A 15,889-nucleotide genomic window follows, 5' to 3' on the forward strand; every position below is an offset into this window, starting at 1 on the left:
GAGAGAATGCCCCCCCCCCCCCCCACCGTCTTCCGTGTTTTTCTCTGGCTCTCCTGTCTCAACAGGGAACCTGAGAATGCAGCCGGTGATTCAGCCAGCTGACCATAGACCTGATCAGAGACCAGAGTGGCTCCAAACATCTCTATGGCCTAAGAAACTGGAAGCTACGAGCATTTTATGACTTAGATTTCGCCGGATGTAAATAGCGCCATTGGGAAATTGGGGAAGCATTTTATCACACCGATCTTGGTGTGGTCAGATGCTTTGAGGGCAGAGGAGAAATCTAGGGTCTAATAGACCCCAATTTTTTCAAAAAAGAGTACCTGTCACTACCTATTGCTATCATAGGGGATATTTACATTCCCTGAGATAACAATAAAAATGATTAAAAAAAAAAAAAAAATGAAAGGAACAGTTTTAAAATAAGATAAAAAAGCAAAAAAATAATAAAGAAAAAAAAAAAAAAAAAAAAAAGCACCCCTGTCCCCCCTGCTCTCGCGCTAAGGCGAACGCAAGCGTCGGTCTGGCGTCAAATGTAAACAGCAATTGCACCATGCATGTGAGGTATCACCGCGACGGTCAGATCGAGGGCAGTAATTTTAGCAGTAGACCTCCTCTGTAAATCTAAAGTGGTAACCTGTAAAGGCTTTTAAAGGCTTTTAAAAATGTATTTATTTTGTTGTCACTGCACGTTTGTGCGCAATTGTAAAGCATGTCATGTTTGGTATCCATGTACTCGGCCTAAGATCATCTTTTTTATTTCATCAAACATTTGGGCAATATAGTGTGTTTTAGTGCATTAAAATGTAAAAAAGTGTGTTTTTTCCCCAAAAAATGCGTTTGAAAAATCGCTGCGCAAATACTGTGTGAAAAAAAAAAATTAAACACCCACCATTTTAATCTGTAGGGCATTTGCTTTAAAAAAATATATAATGTGTGGGGGTTCAAAGTAATTTTCTTGCAAAAAAAAATAATTTTTTCATGTAATCAAAAAGTGTCAGAAAGGGCTTTGTCTTCAAGTGGTTAGAAGAGTGGGTGATGTGTGACATAAGCTTCTAAATGTTGTGCATAAAATGCCAGGACAGTTCAAACCCCCCCAAATGACCCCATTTTGGAAAGTAGACACCCCAAGCTATTTGCTGAGAGGCATGTCGAGTCCATGGAATATTTTATATTGTGACACAAGTTGCGGGAAAGAGACAAATTATTATTATTTTTTTTTTTTTTTGCACAAAGTTGTCACTAAATGATATATTGCTCAAACATGCCATGGGAATATGTGAAATTACACCCCAAAATACATTCTTTTGCTTCTCCTGAGTACGGGGATACCACATGTGTGAGACTTTTTGGGAGCCTAGCCACGTATGGGACCCCGAAAACCAAGCACCGCCTTCAGGCTTTCTAAGGGCGTAAATTTTTGATTTCACTCTTCACTGCCTATCACAGTCTCGGAGGCCATGGAATGCCCAGGTGGCACAAACCCCCCCCAAATGACCCCATTTTGGAAAGTAGACACCCCAAGCTATTTGCTGAGAGGTATAGTGAGTATTTTGCAGACCTCACTTTTTGTCACAAAGTTTTGAAAATTAAAAAAAGAAAAAAAAAATTTTTTTTTTTGTCTTTCTTCATTTTCAAAAACAAATGAGAGCTGCAAAATACTCACCATGCCTCTCAGCAAATAGCTTGGGGTGTCTACTTTCCAAAATGGGGTCATTTGGGGGGGTTTTGTGCCACCTGGGCATTCCATGGCCTCCGAAACTGTGATAGGCAGTGAAGAGTGAAATCAAAAATGTACACCCTTAGAAATCCTGAAGGCGGTGATTGGTTTTCGGGGTCCCGTACGCGGCTAGGCTCCTAAAAAGTCCCACACATGTGGTATCCCCGTACTCAAGAGAAGCAGCAGAATGTATTTTGGGGTGCAATTCCACATATGCCCATGACCTGTGTGAGCAATATATCATTTAGTGACAACTTTGTCCAAAAAAAAAAAAAAAAAAAAATAAATTGTCACTTTCCCGCAACTTGTGTCAAAATATAAAATATTCCATGGACTCAACATGCCTCTCAGCAAATAGCTTGGGGTGTCTACTTTCCAAAATGGGGTCATTTGGGGGGGGTTTGTGCCATCTGGGCATTTTATGGCCTTCAAAACTGTGATAGGTAGTGAGGAGTAAAATCAAAAATGTACGCCCTTAGAAATCCTGAAGGCAGTGATTGGTTTTCGGGGCCCCGTATGCGGCTAGGCTCCCAAAAAGTCCCACACATGTGGTATCCCCATACTCAGGAGAAGCAGCTAAATGTATTTTGGGGTGCAATTCCACATAGGCCCATGGCCTGTGTGAGCAATATATCATTTAGTGACAACTTTTTGTAATTTTTTTTTTTTTTTTTTTTTTTTTTCATTATTTAATCACTTGGGACAAAAAAAATGAATATTCAATGGGCTCAACATGCCTCTCAGCAATTTCCTTGGGGTGTCTACTTTCCAAAATGGGGTCATTTGTGGGGGTTTTGTACTGCCCTGTCATTTTAGCACCTCAAGAAATGACATAGGCAGTCATAAATTAAAGACTGTGTAAATTCCAGAAAATGTACCCTAGTTTGTAGGCGCTATAACTTTTGCGCAAACCAATAAATATACACTTATTGACATTTTTTTTACCAAAGACATGTGGCCAAATACATTTTGGCCTAAATGTATGACTAAAATTGAGTTTATTGGATTTTTTTTTAGAACAAAAAGTAGAAAATATCATTTTTTTTCAAAATTTTCGGTCTTTTTCCGTGTATAGCGCAAAAAATAAAAACGGCAGAGGTGATCAAATACCATCAAAAGAAAGCTCTATTTGTGGGAAGAAAAGGACGCAAATTTCGTTTGGTTACAGCATTGCATGACCGCGCAATTAGCAGTTAAAGCGACGCAGTGCCAAATTGTAAAAAGTGCTCTGGTCAGGAAGGGGGTAAATCCTTCCGGGGCTGAAGTGGTTAAAACAGTATTATTATTAATTGCAGTTTATCAATTCTTATACTTTATGCGTAGCTGCATTCGTTTTTGTCAGAAACCATGAAATTAGACCAAGACAGAAGTACAATTAAAACACACTTATTTAATAATAAAAAGAACAAACGTAGTTAAAACATTGCCAAAGTTCAGTAACCGGAACGGATAGTCAGCCAAGCCTGAAGTCAGGGATCAAAGTAGTGGAACAGCAAGCAGGATCTGGAGCCAGAAGGGATGTCAGCAAAGCCAGTCTTTAAACAGGAACGCAGGCGATAGTTTCTTGTGATGTGACCAAGGCGAAGGCAGAGCTCCTCTGGACTGGACGGCTTAAGTAGGCAGGACTGATGAGCAGGATCATCAACAGCTGAGTAACTGTGGAGAGAGATGGGAGCTGACAATTAGCCGACAGCTAAGTGGTCAGCTCAGAGAAGGAAGGGCTGAGCCCAGCCCTGACAGGTTTCTTCCTCTATTTTCACCTGGCGATCTGGCCAGTAAGTCTGTTGTTGTTCAACTTTCTTTAACAGACCAAGCTATCCAGCAAAAGTGACAGTTAGAGGGTTGAGACAATCTATTTAGCATTGACAGGGATGCTTACAATGGTCAGCAGCCACCATGTTAAAGGACTGGTAAGCTGCAATATATTAATTAATATCCAAGTATCAGTCTAAAGCTGGCCATAGATGTATTGAAATTTGGCCGGTTCAGCAGGGACCAGCTAAATTTTAATCCATGTGTGGATCTTTGGGACCGACTAGATCGACTTTTGTCAAATAGTAATGTTGAGAATCTTTTGTTGATCAGCAGCTGCAGCTGCTGATCAGTTTATTCTGACAGTGGAGAGTCCTACTTTCAGAATATTGGGGAAGCACCTTGCAGCACTTATTGGAAAATAGGATGAGTCAGTAGGATAATGCTCCCTCTACAGATAAAACAGATTAAATCAGCCTTTTGATGATCATAAGGAAAAGCTGGCTTTTTATTTCCTCCAGTATTGACAAATCCTGGTCTGGATCCAAGAGCCCAGAGGCTTTTTAGAGTCTTGGTTGAGATGAAGGCTCTAATCCTAGGTCCACCTTTTGCTCACAATCAGCATCTCCTGATTACTAAGGTGCTCACAGGGTTTTTATGGGAGCGGTCTACAGTTCAGGGTTCCAGTAGGCTCTGGAGTCAGGGTGTGGGTCGGTGCAGCAGGTAGCTGTGTGACGGTGCACTTGTGCATACAGGGTATGGGTTGCAAGGATTGTCTGCTGGATGGGCAGACAAGGGCCTGGAGCCTGTGAGGTCAGAGCAGTGGTGGACCAAGAGAAAGCCAAAAGGCTGAAAATGAAGTATATTCTTTTTGGCAGAGGAATGCTAAGAAACTCTAGAGAGGGTAACCCTTTGTGTGTGACTGGAACTTTCCTTTAATAACCCTCTAAAAAGAAACCATTGGTGAGTCCGTAAAACCTCTACGCTTAGAGCTAATTCCAATAACAAATTACTAGAATGCCATTCTAGTAATTCAGAATGGCCATTCATTGTGTAAACTTCTTTTGATTTTGCACTGTGTAGGAAATGTTACATTCCAGTACATTTTATTGGTATTTATGGGTTAAGCCATCTTTCAATGCCAGGGGACTGGCTTATGACTTACTCGTTAGTTTTGCATTTTTATGGGTTTGTTTTTTAAAATAAAATTCCAGCTTGTTGGTCATTTACTTTAAAGTAGGAAGCTGTCAACGCCTGTGTCCTATGTTTCTTAATATATGTGACCTGGTTACAAAAAAAAAAAAGAAAGATAAAAAACCCACATCCAGCAACATTTATGAAAATTTGCCGCAGATTTACAGAGAAAAAAGTCCTTACTGTACAATAAGCAGCCACCAACATTTTCCAGGTTTTAAATGCCATGCTTATGTGAAATGTTTTTTAAAATAAAAAGTATGAGAATTTTTGTGAGTAATGTCAAAATTAGCATGCACTTCTTCATTACATGTCTCTTCTGGTAGGATTCATTGAGGCGTGACAGATGGGGAAGGTGAGTCCAGGCTCTGCACAATACTTCCCTGATCACTTCTGGACATACCCTGTCACTATATATCAATATCAACTAATTGGATGACTAGTTTGGTTCCTGCAAGGTAGAAAGCCTATCCAGCTGCAGGCACGACAATATAAACAAGTCAAAAAGATTATCTTTAGTCATTGAAAGTACATAATGAACATACTTTTGTCTTAGATGGTTTATCACAGTGTTCAGTGCATTTATTATAGAATAACAAGAAAAACACTTTATAATCGAGCATGCCAAACTCAGATGAAACAGTGGACCAAACTGAGAGGACTAATTCTTCAAGGGGGCTACGCCTACTTTATCCTAGAAAAATGTATGGCATTTTATGAACTTAACATAATAGTAAAAATTGCAATTTACCATATTTAATCCCAGTAAGATGAAATACTTTTAATTATAAAATTATGCAAAGAATTGTAACCTATCAACTGGAGAACAGCTGAGGGCACTTTAGTTTTTTTAATCAATAAACCATTGAGGGCCAGGAAGAAGAAGCAGGAGAGCACGCAACCCATTAAACACCAGTTTGACATGCCTACTTTGAATTCTACAGACTTTGCTGTCGAAAATCCTGTCCAAATTCAGATCAAGCGAAGAGTGACGCAAATCTTATAACATAGGATGCATTAAGGTGAAAAAACGGGAACCTTTACAACCCCTTTAAGTCATCATGGTATCCTAAATTCCATATAAACTTTTCTCTCATTTTTAATAAAGAAGGTAATGTGCTATTTTGTTATATTTTTATTTAATTCTTATTCATTTTGATGTATCTTGATTACAGCAAATTAGTTTAATTCCTTTGATTATTTCTTAGCTGCTACAATATTATCGAAGTGGGAAATAAGCAAACATCTACAAGTACAGTAAGTGGAGAAAATAGGAAGATTTCATAAGATAATGGAATAATTAATGGTTTCATTAATTAGCATCATAGTTTTAAAGTATGCTTTGCCAGTTTTTAAAATGGTTCTGATGTCTAAAAATCTGTTGAAAGATCTGATGAAAGAACCCATTTACACTTTGCAATCACTTGATGAAGCTTTGAAAATTAATTGTAGTGTGTATCTTCTGGAGTTTGATACTTGGCACCAGCGTTGCTAGTCTGCAAAAGATCTGGGGCTAGAGCCCATAGCAGCGGTCACCAACCTTTTTGCAGGCCTGGGGGTGAGGGCACGCCGGTGGGAGCCCAGGGCATGTCACTTGCCACATCTCCTGCCACCAGATGCATCATGTCACTTGCCACCGTTGCCTGTCACCAGATGTGGATTGTCACTTGCCACATCACTTGCCACCATTTGCAGATTGCCGTGTCACCTGCCACCATTTGCAAATCGTCACTTGCCACGTCACCTGCCACCATTTGCACATTGTCACTTGCCACCCTTTGCAGATTGTCACTTGCCACATCACTTGCCACCATTTGCAGATTGTCACTTGCCACCATTTGCAGATTGCCACATCACCTGCCACCATTTGCAGATTGCCATGTCACCTGCCACCATTTGCAAATTGTCACTTGCCACATCACCTGCCACCATTTGTAGATTGTCACTTGCCACGTCACCTGCCACAATTTGCAGATTGTCACTTGCCACCATTTGCAGATTGTCACTTGCCACCATTTGCAGATTGTCACCTGCCACCATTTGCAGATTGTCACCTGCCATGTCACCTGCCACCATTTGCAGATTGTCACTTGCCATGCCAGCCAGTGCCACTAAATGTGCATTGTGGCTGCATTGGTGGCAGGCTGGCAGCACTGGTCCATTTAGTTAGGGCAGGAGAGCGGAGATGCGGGGCGGGCAGCGAGAGATGATGTAATCTCTCTGCTATCCGCCACACCTCCGACATTTAAGAGGCCCGCACTGTGAGGGCGGAAGAGTGTGTGTGTGTGGCGGGCAGTGAGATGATGTCATCTCTCTGCTCCCCGCCACACATCGCTCCCTCATTGAAGTGGCCCGGCTGTGAGGGTGGAAGAGTGGTGACCCGCTAGTTAGGCAGGGACGCAAGAGACTTGGGGCTATGGGCTCCAGCCTCGATGGCCACTCCCTGGCGACGCCTATGCTTGGCACGATTATTTTATACCATACTGAATTACAAAGACATTCAAAAGACAGTTCTGTACTTACGTAATACGTAATATGACATTTATTTCAACAAATGAGAGGAAGAATTATTTACTTTTTAAATATAATTCTTTGTACTGGATTTCATATTTTTGTTGTTAGTGGAGATTCACTAGGTGGCATTTCTCAAATTTGATTTTGGCGAGCATTATGTAGCATATACAGCACATATGAACCAGATAAGCCAAAAACAGGACTCTTGAGTACAAAAACATTAATTGAAATATATTCCACAACATGAGTTTCAGTGGCCAGAGCACATCACATTGTTATAAAGGTGTGCTTTGGCTCTGAATGTTATGTTGGGTACCTGTACTGACCAGGGCTTTTTTTCTCAGAAAATAGAAATCCCTCCTCTGAGTCACCCCTTGTCTCTGCCCCCTACCCCCCTTTCAAGCACTGTCCTATAGTTCAACCCCCTACCCACCTCCCAGTATTGCCCCTTTTGGAGAGCACAGAACATGTTTTGGTTCTAGGAAATTTGTATGGAATTTGCTAATGATAACAAGAAAAGCAGTAAAATAAAATCCTTGCAATCAGCAACAGTGGACAGGGGCCCCAGCAACAAAAGATCATCCCCTGCAACAATAGAAAAAGCAATGGAATAGATCCCCTGCAATCAGCAACAATAGACCCCCCCCCCAGCAACAACCAAACACCCCCATAACAATAGATCCCCCAGCAACAATAAATCCTCCCCATAACAATAACCCCCCCCACAAAAAAATGCCTCCAACAATAGATTTACCACAGCAACAATAGATCTCCCAGCAGCCAGCATCAATAGACTCTCCAGCAGCCAGCAACAATAGGCCCTCCCTCAACAGTAGATCTCTCCCAGCAACATACGATCCCCCAGCAACAAAAGATAAACCACCAGCAACAATAGATCACATAGCTCACCCACCAGCAACAACAGACCTTCCAACAACAATAGGCACCCAGTAACAAGTAGACCCCCCCAGCAACAATAGATTCCTTAGCAGCCAGCATCAATAGACCCTCCAGTGCACCCCAGCTCTCCTTGCCATTACATACATTCAGTGCTGGAAGTGCCAGAACTGCATTCCCCCCCATGTTCCCGCTTAAAAAAGCTCTGTTACTGACACATACACTCTACAAGGAAGCCCTTGCTTTCTGTTTGATATAACAGTGACAGACAAAAGAAGGAAAAAGGAGGAACCTACACTGCCATTTCTTTATCATACATCGCGGGGCATAGAGCACCATAATAATGACTATTTGGGTTATACGCTACCTTTAGGTGATTGGACACTGGCAACCAATAGTAGGACGGTTCCTCCCATATAACCCCTCCTATACAGGAAGTACCTCAGTTTTTTCACCAGTGTCTTGAAGGTGATGGTCATGGCTGTTGAAGCTCTTCAGAATTCTTCAATGATGTCCCAGTGAGGACGTTATAATCGGATCCATTCGGATGGCATAAGAAAGCTAAAGTTGATGGTACCCGAGCCTCGGTTCAAGAGCGAGGTTTTGCCTGCAACGTGTCCTATATGGCACTGGACCCTTGTTAAGTTGGTATTCCTGGTCAAACTTGCCCAAGGTAAACCAGAAGGGTGCCTTACAGGTTCAAGTGTGTGGACCCCAAAGAATAGGGGACCCAGTCCTTGAAGGTCCTCAGAGGCGCTACCCGCCGTGATGGGGGAAGATTGGGCCTGGTAAAACAGGCCCTGCTGCTTGGGACAGTGAGTACTCACTCTGGGAATTTTAATATATATTTCCCTCAATGTTTCCACTGGAAAATCTCAGTAACTCGTGTCTTGGATGTTACAGATTGACTGGTATGGCGTGCACTAATGGCGGGGCATGCGCGGGGGTGCGCATGCACCACGTGTGCGTCCTGTGTGCGTCACCGGTGTGCGCGTGCACCCCTGGTGTGCGCGTGCACCCCTGGTGTGCGAACTGTCGGTGTGCGCATGCGCCGCTGCTGTGCGCATCGCGGATGCTCGCTTGGGCGCTCACGCGCCCAGTGCACTGTCAAATTAGGCTTTATAAGAGCTGGAGTTCCTGGCATTCGCTGGGACAGCACAGAGCGATACTGGGGCACGTGAGTCTGAGGGTTTTTGGACACAGTTGCGACAGGTTGATACACTGGTTACAGCTTGTGGGGAGTACTTTTTTCCTCGTATGTAAGTGATGTCTTCCAGAAAACGAGTTACAGGGAGCAGGGCAAGCACAGGGGTAAGAGTACCTCCCTTGAAAACAGGAGACCAACCCCATGCTGATGCAGCCTCAGTCTCCTCTGAAAGACCTGCGGCATCTGCCTGGCTGAGCCATTGCATTTGTCAGGCATAGTGGCCACTACCAATATTCCTGCTTCGGCTTATGTTACAAGGGATGATTTGGTATCTGCCTTAGCGGGCCTTGAAGGCAAAATAGCTGGTATGAATGCCTCTGTAGCACAGGGAGGGAAGAAGCGTAATAGATCTCCCTCTCCTGAGCCCGGGACAAGTGGAGAATCACTAGAGCACCAGGACTCTTATAGCCAGATGGGTCCAGGTGATCTGGAACCAGAGTGGGCAGAGGATTTGGAGGAGGTGGACATAAAAGACAGGGAGGAAGGAGAGGCTGAAGAATCCTCAGCGGAGGACTCCGGTTCAGAGGAGCCAATTTCAGCCCCCCATTCCCAAAAATTGTTTATCCAATCTCTGACGGAAATGGTACGAGTTGGGTTTAAGTTACCCATGGTTCAGGAGTCTGGACTCTCCTGTTCTACTTTGGGATCTCTGCAACAGCAGAAAGGTTCCCAAGCATTCCCTTTGCATCCATTATTGGAGCAGGTGATTTACGCAGACTGGGATCATCCTGACAGGATATACTTACCTCCAAAAAGGTTTTCTCTCTTATATCCTATGGAGGAAAAGTTCAGGAAGAAATGGGATACACCTTTTGGTCGCCATTTCTTCAGTTAATAAGAGTTTAACCTGTCCAGTGGATAATGCCCAGGTATTTAAGGATCCGGCCGATAAAAAGCTAGAGTCCTTATTAAAAGCCTTTTTTGCGGTGGCTGGTGCAGCAGTTCAGCCAGCAGTTGCAGCTATTGGGATTTGCCAATCCCTAAAAGATCACTTTAAAGGTTGATAAAAAACCTACCTTGCCAGAAGGAACCTACCGAGAAATTATCGGAGCTTCCTCATGCTTTATGTTTTGCAGTGGACGCATTGAAAGACTCAATCCAGCAGATGTCTCGTTTTGCGTTGCTGTCAATACATATGCGCAGGGTCTTGTGGCTAAAGAACTGGTTTGCTGAGACGCCATGCAAAAGGCTACTCACAGCTTTCCCATTCCATGGAGAATGCTTGTTTGGTGAGGATCTAGATAAATATATCCAAAAGATCTCAGGAGGAAAGAGTGCCTTGCTTCCTATTAAAAGGAGAAGTAAGCAACCCTCCTTTAAAATTCCCAATGCTCCAGGGCCTAGTGCTTCTTCCCCCAAGCGGTATCGACAGCCTCAGCCGTCTGGGTTTAAAAGACCTCAGGGTCAGAGGAAGCCCTGGACCCAAAAGCCAGCCAAGTCCAATTCCAAGTCAACCTTGTGAAGGGGTGCCCCCGCTCTCACGGGTGGGGGGCAGGCTTCGGCTGTTTTTGGATGCCTAGGAAGAACTGGTCCAAGACAGATGGGTCATTTCCACGGTAACACAGGGTTACAGAATAGAGTTCCGGGAAATTCCACCAGACCGTTTTCTGTACTCAAGGGTCCTGTCGGATCCAGAGAAAAAGAAATGCCTGTTCCTAGCTTTGCAGCATCTGCAGAAGCATGGGGTAATTGTCAAGGTTCCGCACAAAGAAAGATTCAAACCTTTTCACTGTGCCGAAACCAAATGGGGAGGTAAGGCCCATTTTGGACCTCAAGGCTCTCAACCTCTTTGTAAACGTCAGGTCTTTCTGTATGTAGTCTGCACGTTCAATAATAAGAACTATGAGACAAGGAGATTATTTAGCGTCCATAGATATCAAGGACGCGTACCTTCATGTACCAATCTTCAGTCCACATCAAAGGTTTCTGCGTTTCGCAGTAGAGGGCCGTCATTTTCAATTTGTGGCACTGCCATTCGGTCTAGCCACGGCCCCCAGGGTTTTCACAAAGATTCTGGCCCCGGTGTTGGCATCCCTAAGGTCACAGAAAATCTCTGTGGTAGGATATCTGGACGATCTTCTCCTGAGGGATCGCTCTTGCCCCATCCTGATCCAAAACGTATCAAGAACAGTGCGGGTTTTACAATGCCTAGCTTGGATTCTAAATGTAGACAAATCAGCCCTTTGTCCGACTCAAGTCTTGGTGTATCTGAGTCTGGTCTTGGACACCGCCCAAGAAAGGGTGTTTTTATCCCCCTTAAAGATTGTTTCCATAGTGGAACTCGTCCAGAGGGTGAAAAAAGAACCAAGACCGTCTATTGGGCTGTGCATGAGGTTGCTGGGCAAGATGGTGTCATCCTTCAACGCAATTCCATATGCACAGTTCCACTCCAGGGTGTTCCAGAACAGTATTCTGGAAGCCTGGGACAGGTCTGCTCGAACCTTCGAGCATCCTATGGTTCTATCTCTCAAGGTACAATGGAACCTCTCTTGGTGGTTAAGAACCAGAAATTTGAGAAAGGGAAAATCTTTTCCACCAGCAGCCTGGAGAATGGTAACTACAGACGCCAGTCGTCTTGGCTGGGGAGCAGTCCTGGAATAGGCATCTGTCCAGGGAGTATGGTCCCAGGCAGAAAAGACCTTGCCCATCAATCTATTTGAGATTCGGGCAGCTCGTCTGGCTCTGCGCTTCTGGACATCCAGGTTGCGGGGTCTTCCTGTTCCGAGTCCAGTCCGACAACTCCACGGTAGTGGCATATATCAACCACGAGGGAGGTACCAGGAGCCGGGCAGCCCAAAGAGAAGTAAATCAAATATTCACTTGGGCAGAAAAGCATGTGCCGTTTCTTTCGGCAGTGTTTATACCGGGGGGTGGCAGGCAGACTTCCTAAGTCGCCAAAAATTGTTGCCAGGGGAATGGTCCCTGCATCCCGAAGTTTTTCTACAGATCTGCCAACACTGGGGGACCCCAGATGTGGATCTGCTGGCATCCAGATTCAATACCAAACTGGACAAGTTTGTACCCAGAACCAAGGATCCGCTTGCTGTCAGGACAGACGCATTAGTAGTTCCTTGGGATCAGTATTCTCTGATATATGCTTTCCCTCCAATCCAAATTCTGCCACACTTACTACGCAGAATACAGGAGGAACGAAAGCCAGTGATCCTGGTAGCCCCAGCATGGCCCCGGAGATCCTGGTACACGGAGGTTGTGAAGTTGGCAGTGGGGGACCCATTGGCCCTTCCGTGCTGTCCAGACCTGTTGTCTCAAGGACCCATATTCCATCTTTCTTACGGTTGCTGAATTTGATGGCATGGCTATTGAGACCAGAGTATTGAAAGATCATGGTATTACGGGTTCAGTCTTGTCTACTCTGATAAATGCTAGAAAGTCAGTTTCTAGAACTATTTACTATAGAGTCTGAAAGTCATACATTTCCTGGTATGAGGGGAGGAAGTGTAACCCTCGTAAGTTTACGATTGGGAGAGTTCTTGTCTTTCTTCAAGCGGGAGTAGACTTGAAGCTGGCTTTGGGGACAATTAAAGGACAGATTTCAGCCTTATCGTTCTTTTTCCAAAGACCAATTGCATCCCATTCTTTGGTATGAACCTTTGTCAAAGGAGTAACGCACCTGAGGCCGCCGGTTAAACCACCTATATGCCCCGGGACCTAAATTTGGTGCTATCAGCCTTACAGAATCAACCGTTTGAACCTATTAGGCATATTCCTTTTGTCCTATTGGCCAGGAAATTATTTTTTTCTTTGGTGGCTATAACATCGGCTAGAAGGGTGTCAGAATTGGCCGCCCTTTCTTGCAAAGAACCTTTTTTGATTCTTCATCAGGACAGAGTGGTCATGCGCCCTCATCCGGATTTTTTACCAAAGGTGGTTTCCAATTTTCATTTGAATCAGGATATCATTTTACCTTCCAAACCCTAAAACTAGGGAGGAAAGGTTGCTTCACTCGCTTGATGTGGTGAGGGCGATCAAAGTTTACTTAAAGATGGCAGCTCCTTTTCGGAAGACTGACTGCCTTTTTGTCCTGCCGGAAGGTCCTAGGAAAGGACAGCCGGTGTTCTGACGAAAACTGTCCCCCCATCAAATAGTGTCCGCTCCGTACTGCGCAGGCGCCGCGCTTGCGCAGTAAGGAGGACAAAGGAGACGCCGAAAGTCTCCGAAGAAGAACAGCTGAGGAACAAGTCTAAACGGCGCCTGCGCAATGCCTTTTACATTCAGTCACAGGCTCCCGCACGCTCCCGATGCCCTTATTATACAAGTATCCGCCCTTAAACATGCCCTTATTATACAAGTATCCACCCTTATTAGCGGGCTTATTATAGAAGTATCCGCCCGTAAACATTAATGTAAGCGCCCTTAAACATGCACTTTTTTTAAGCACGCAACGGCCTCGTGAGCGTGCGGTGCGGGGGCATGTGACATAATATGGTTTAAAGTGCGCATGCGCTAAGCTGTGCCCAGCTCAGCTGTTTAATTTCGGCTATTTTCGGAGTGTCCCGCTGCGCTTGCGCAGTAGAGAGCGGACACTATGCGATGGGCCAGCTGCGCTTGCGCAGTAGAGAGCGGACACTATCCGATAGCGGACAGAATACGATAGGACACCGGATCAGGACATCTGCTTCCTTTTTAACCCCTTCCCTCCCTCCCAGACCTGTTCTAACTTTCTTTCCTACATGTAACCATCACATTTTTTTTTTATTGCTAGAAAAACACTAGCAATATATATATATACTAACATATATATATATGTGTATGTTATAAACAGAAGCCCTAGAGAATAAAATAGTGGTTGTTGTATCTTTATGTCAGGCAGTATTTGCATTTTTCAAATGCAATTTTTTATTTTGTGCGTCGGATTTGTGTACACACGATCTGAATTTCCGACAACGGATTTTGTTGTCGGAAAATTTTATAGCAAGCTCTCAAACTTTGTGTGTCGGAAATTCCTATGGAAAATGTGTGATGGAGCCTACACACGGTCGGAATTTCTGACAACAAGGTCCTATCACACATTTTCCGTCGGAAAATCATATCGTGTGCACAAGGCATTAGCGTTCGCAGGGATCAGGCCTGACTCTGCAAATGCTGCAGTTATATGTGTTGTGTTTTTGTAAGTGACAGTGATCAGTCGATACTGCACTTGGGTAGGTGGGCTGGGCGGAGGGGCTAAATGCAGGTGCTAGCAGGTATCTGGGCTGATTCCGCTAACTCTGCGTTTTTGGGAACCCTAAACTATTGGGCATGCTAATATAGTTCTGATCAGATCAAAGATATCGATCCGTTCAGACACTATACTACTAAGGGAGGTGTATGGTGTGGGTGTTAGCGCTACTGGCACTAATCTGACGCTGCCTGGGGCGACGCAGACCCTGACTGACGCTAAAACCTAGCTGATATCACCCGCCGGGCAATCAGGGGGTTAAACCTTTATTGGGTAATATACGGCGGGTGCCCTGATGCTATAATAAATAAACTAACTAACCAGTGTCACCCGTAACACTAATACAGTGATCACTGGTGATAGGGGGTGAAAGGGTTAACTAGGGGGAAATCAGGGGGTTAAAACCTTTATTAGGTAACATACGGGGGTACCTGACACTATAAAGACCTGACGGTGAAACTAATCATCTAACTGGCTAACTAGCGTCACCCGTGACACAAATACGGCGATCAGAAAAGAGATTGATTAGTAACACTGGTGACAGGGGGTGAAAGGGTTAACTGGGGGGTGATAAAGGGGTTAAACCTTTATTAGGGGGGTTTAGGGGGTTACCCTAGACCTAATGGGGCCTACTACTAACTGCCCTAACATTTCAGTCACAGATGACACCTATGCAGTGATCAGTGAAAAATCTGAAAACTGCAATTGGTGACACAGTGACACTGACAGGGAGTGAAGGGGTTAACTGGGGGCAATCGGAGGGTGGAAAGTGTACCTATGTGTACTGTGTTAGTGTAGTGTTGGTGCAACTCACGGTAAGACGTCTTCTCTCCTCTCACTGGAATTGAAAAGACTCCACGAGGAGAGACGACATCACTTCCCCCCGTCTGTGACAGGGGAAGGTTTCCATTCCTTAGGACCGATCAGCAGGTCCAGGCCAGAAAACATTGGCCGGGACCTGAGGACTGATCGGTCCTCTAACGAATCCGACCACTGCGGACCCGGGGGGAGGGAGGGATGTACAGGTACGCCCATTTGCCCACCCATGCTGTTCTAATGACGTACATCGGCGTGCCGCGGTCGGCAAATGGTTAAACCAAAAACCACACATTTATTATATTGCAGCTTACCAATTCTTAAATGTGGGGGCTGCATTAGTTTGCATTTGCTTTATTCTGACCTGGTGAACCAGTAAGTCTGATGTTTTTCAAGAAGAACGAGCTGTCCTGCCAATGTAGCAGTTGGAGGGTTGAGACAAACCATTTACCACTGACAGGATTGCTTACAATGATCCGCTTTTATAAGAAAAAAAGTCACTGTGCAGCAGGAAAAAAAGCTCACCCTGTGCCTTTTCCTATACTAAGCAGCTGAACACATATGGATTTATTCACATGAATCCCATATAGAATATCCACAACATAATTAG

The sequence above is a fragment of the Aquarana catesbeiana genome, linkage group LG05 (genome assembly GCF_042186555.1).
Source record: "Aquarana catesbeiana isolate 2022-GZ linkage group LG05, ASM4218655v1, whole genome shotgun sequence".
Classification (NCBI taxonomy): domain Eukaryota; kingdom Metazoa; phylum Chordata; class Amphibia; order Anura; family Ranidae; genus Aquarana; species Aquarana catesbeiana.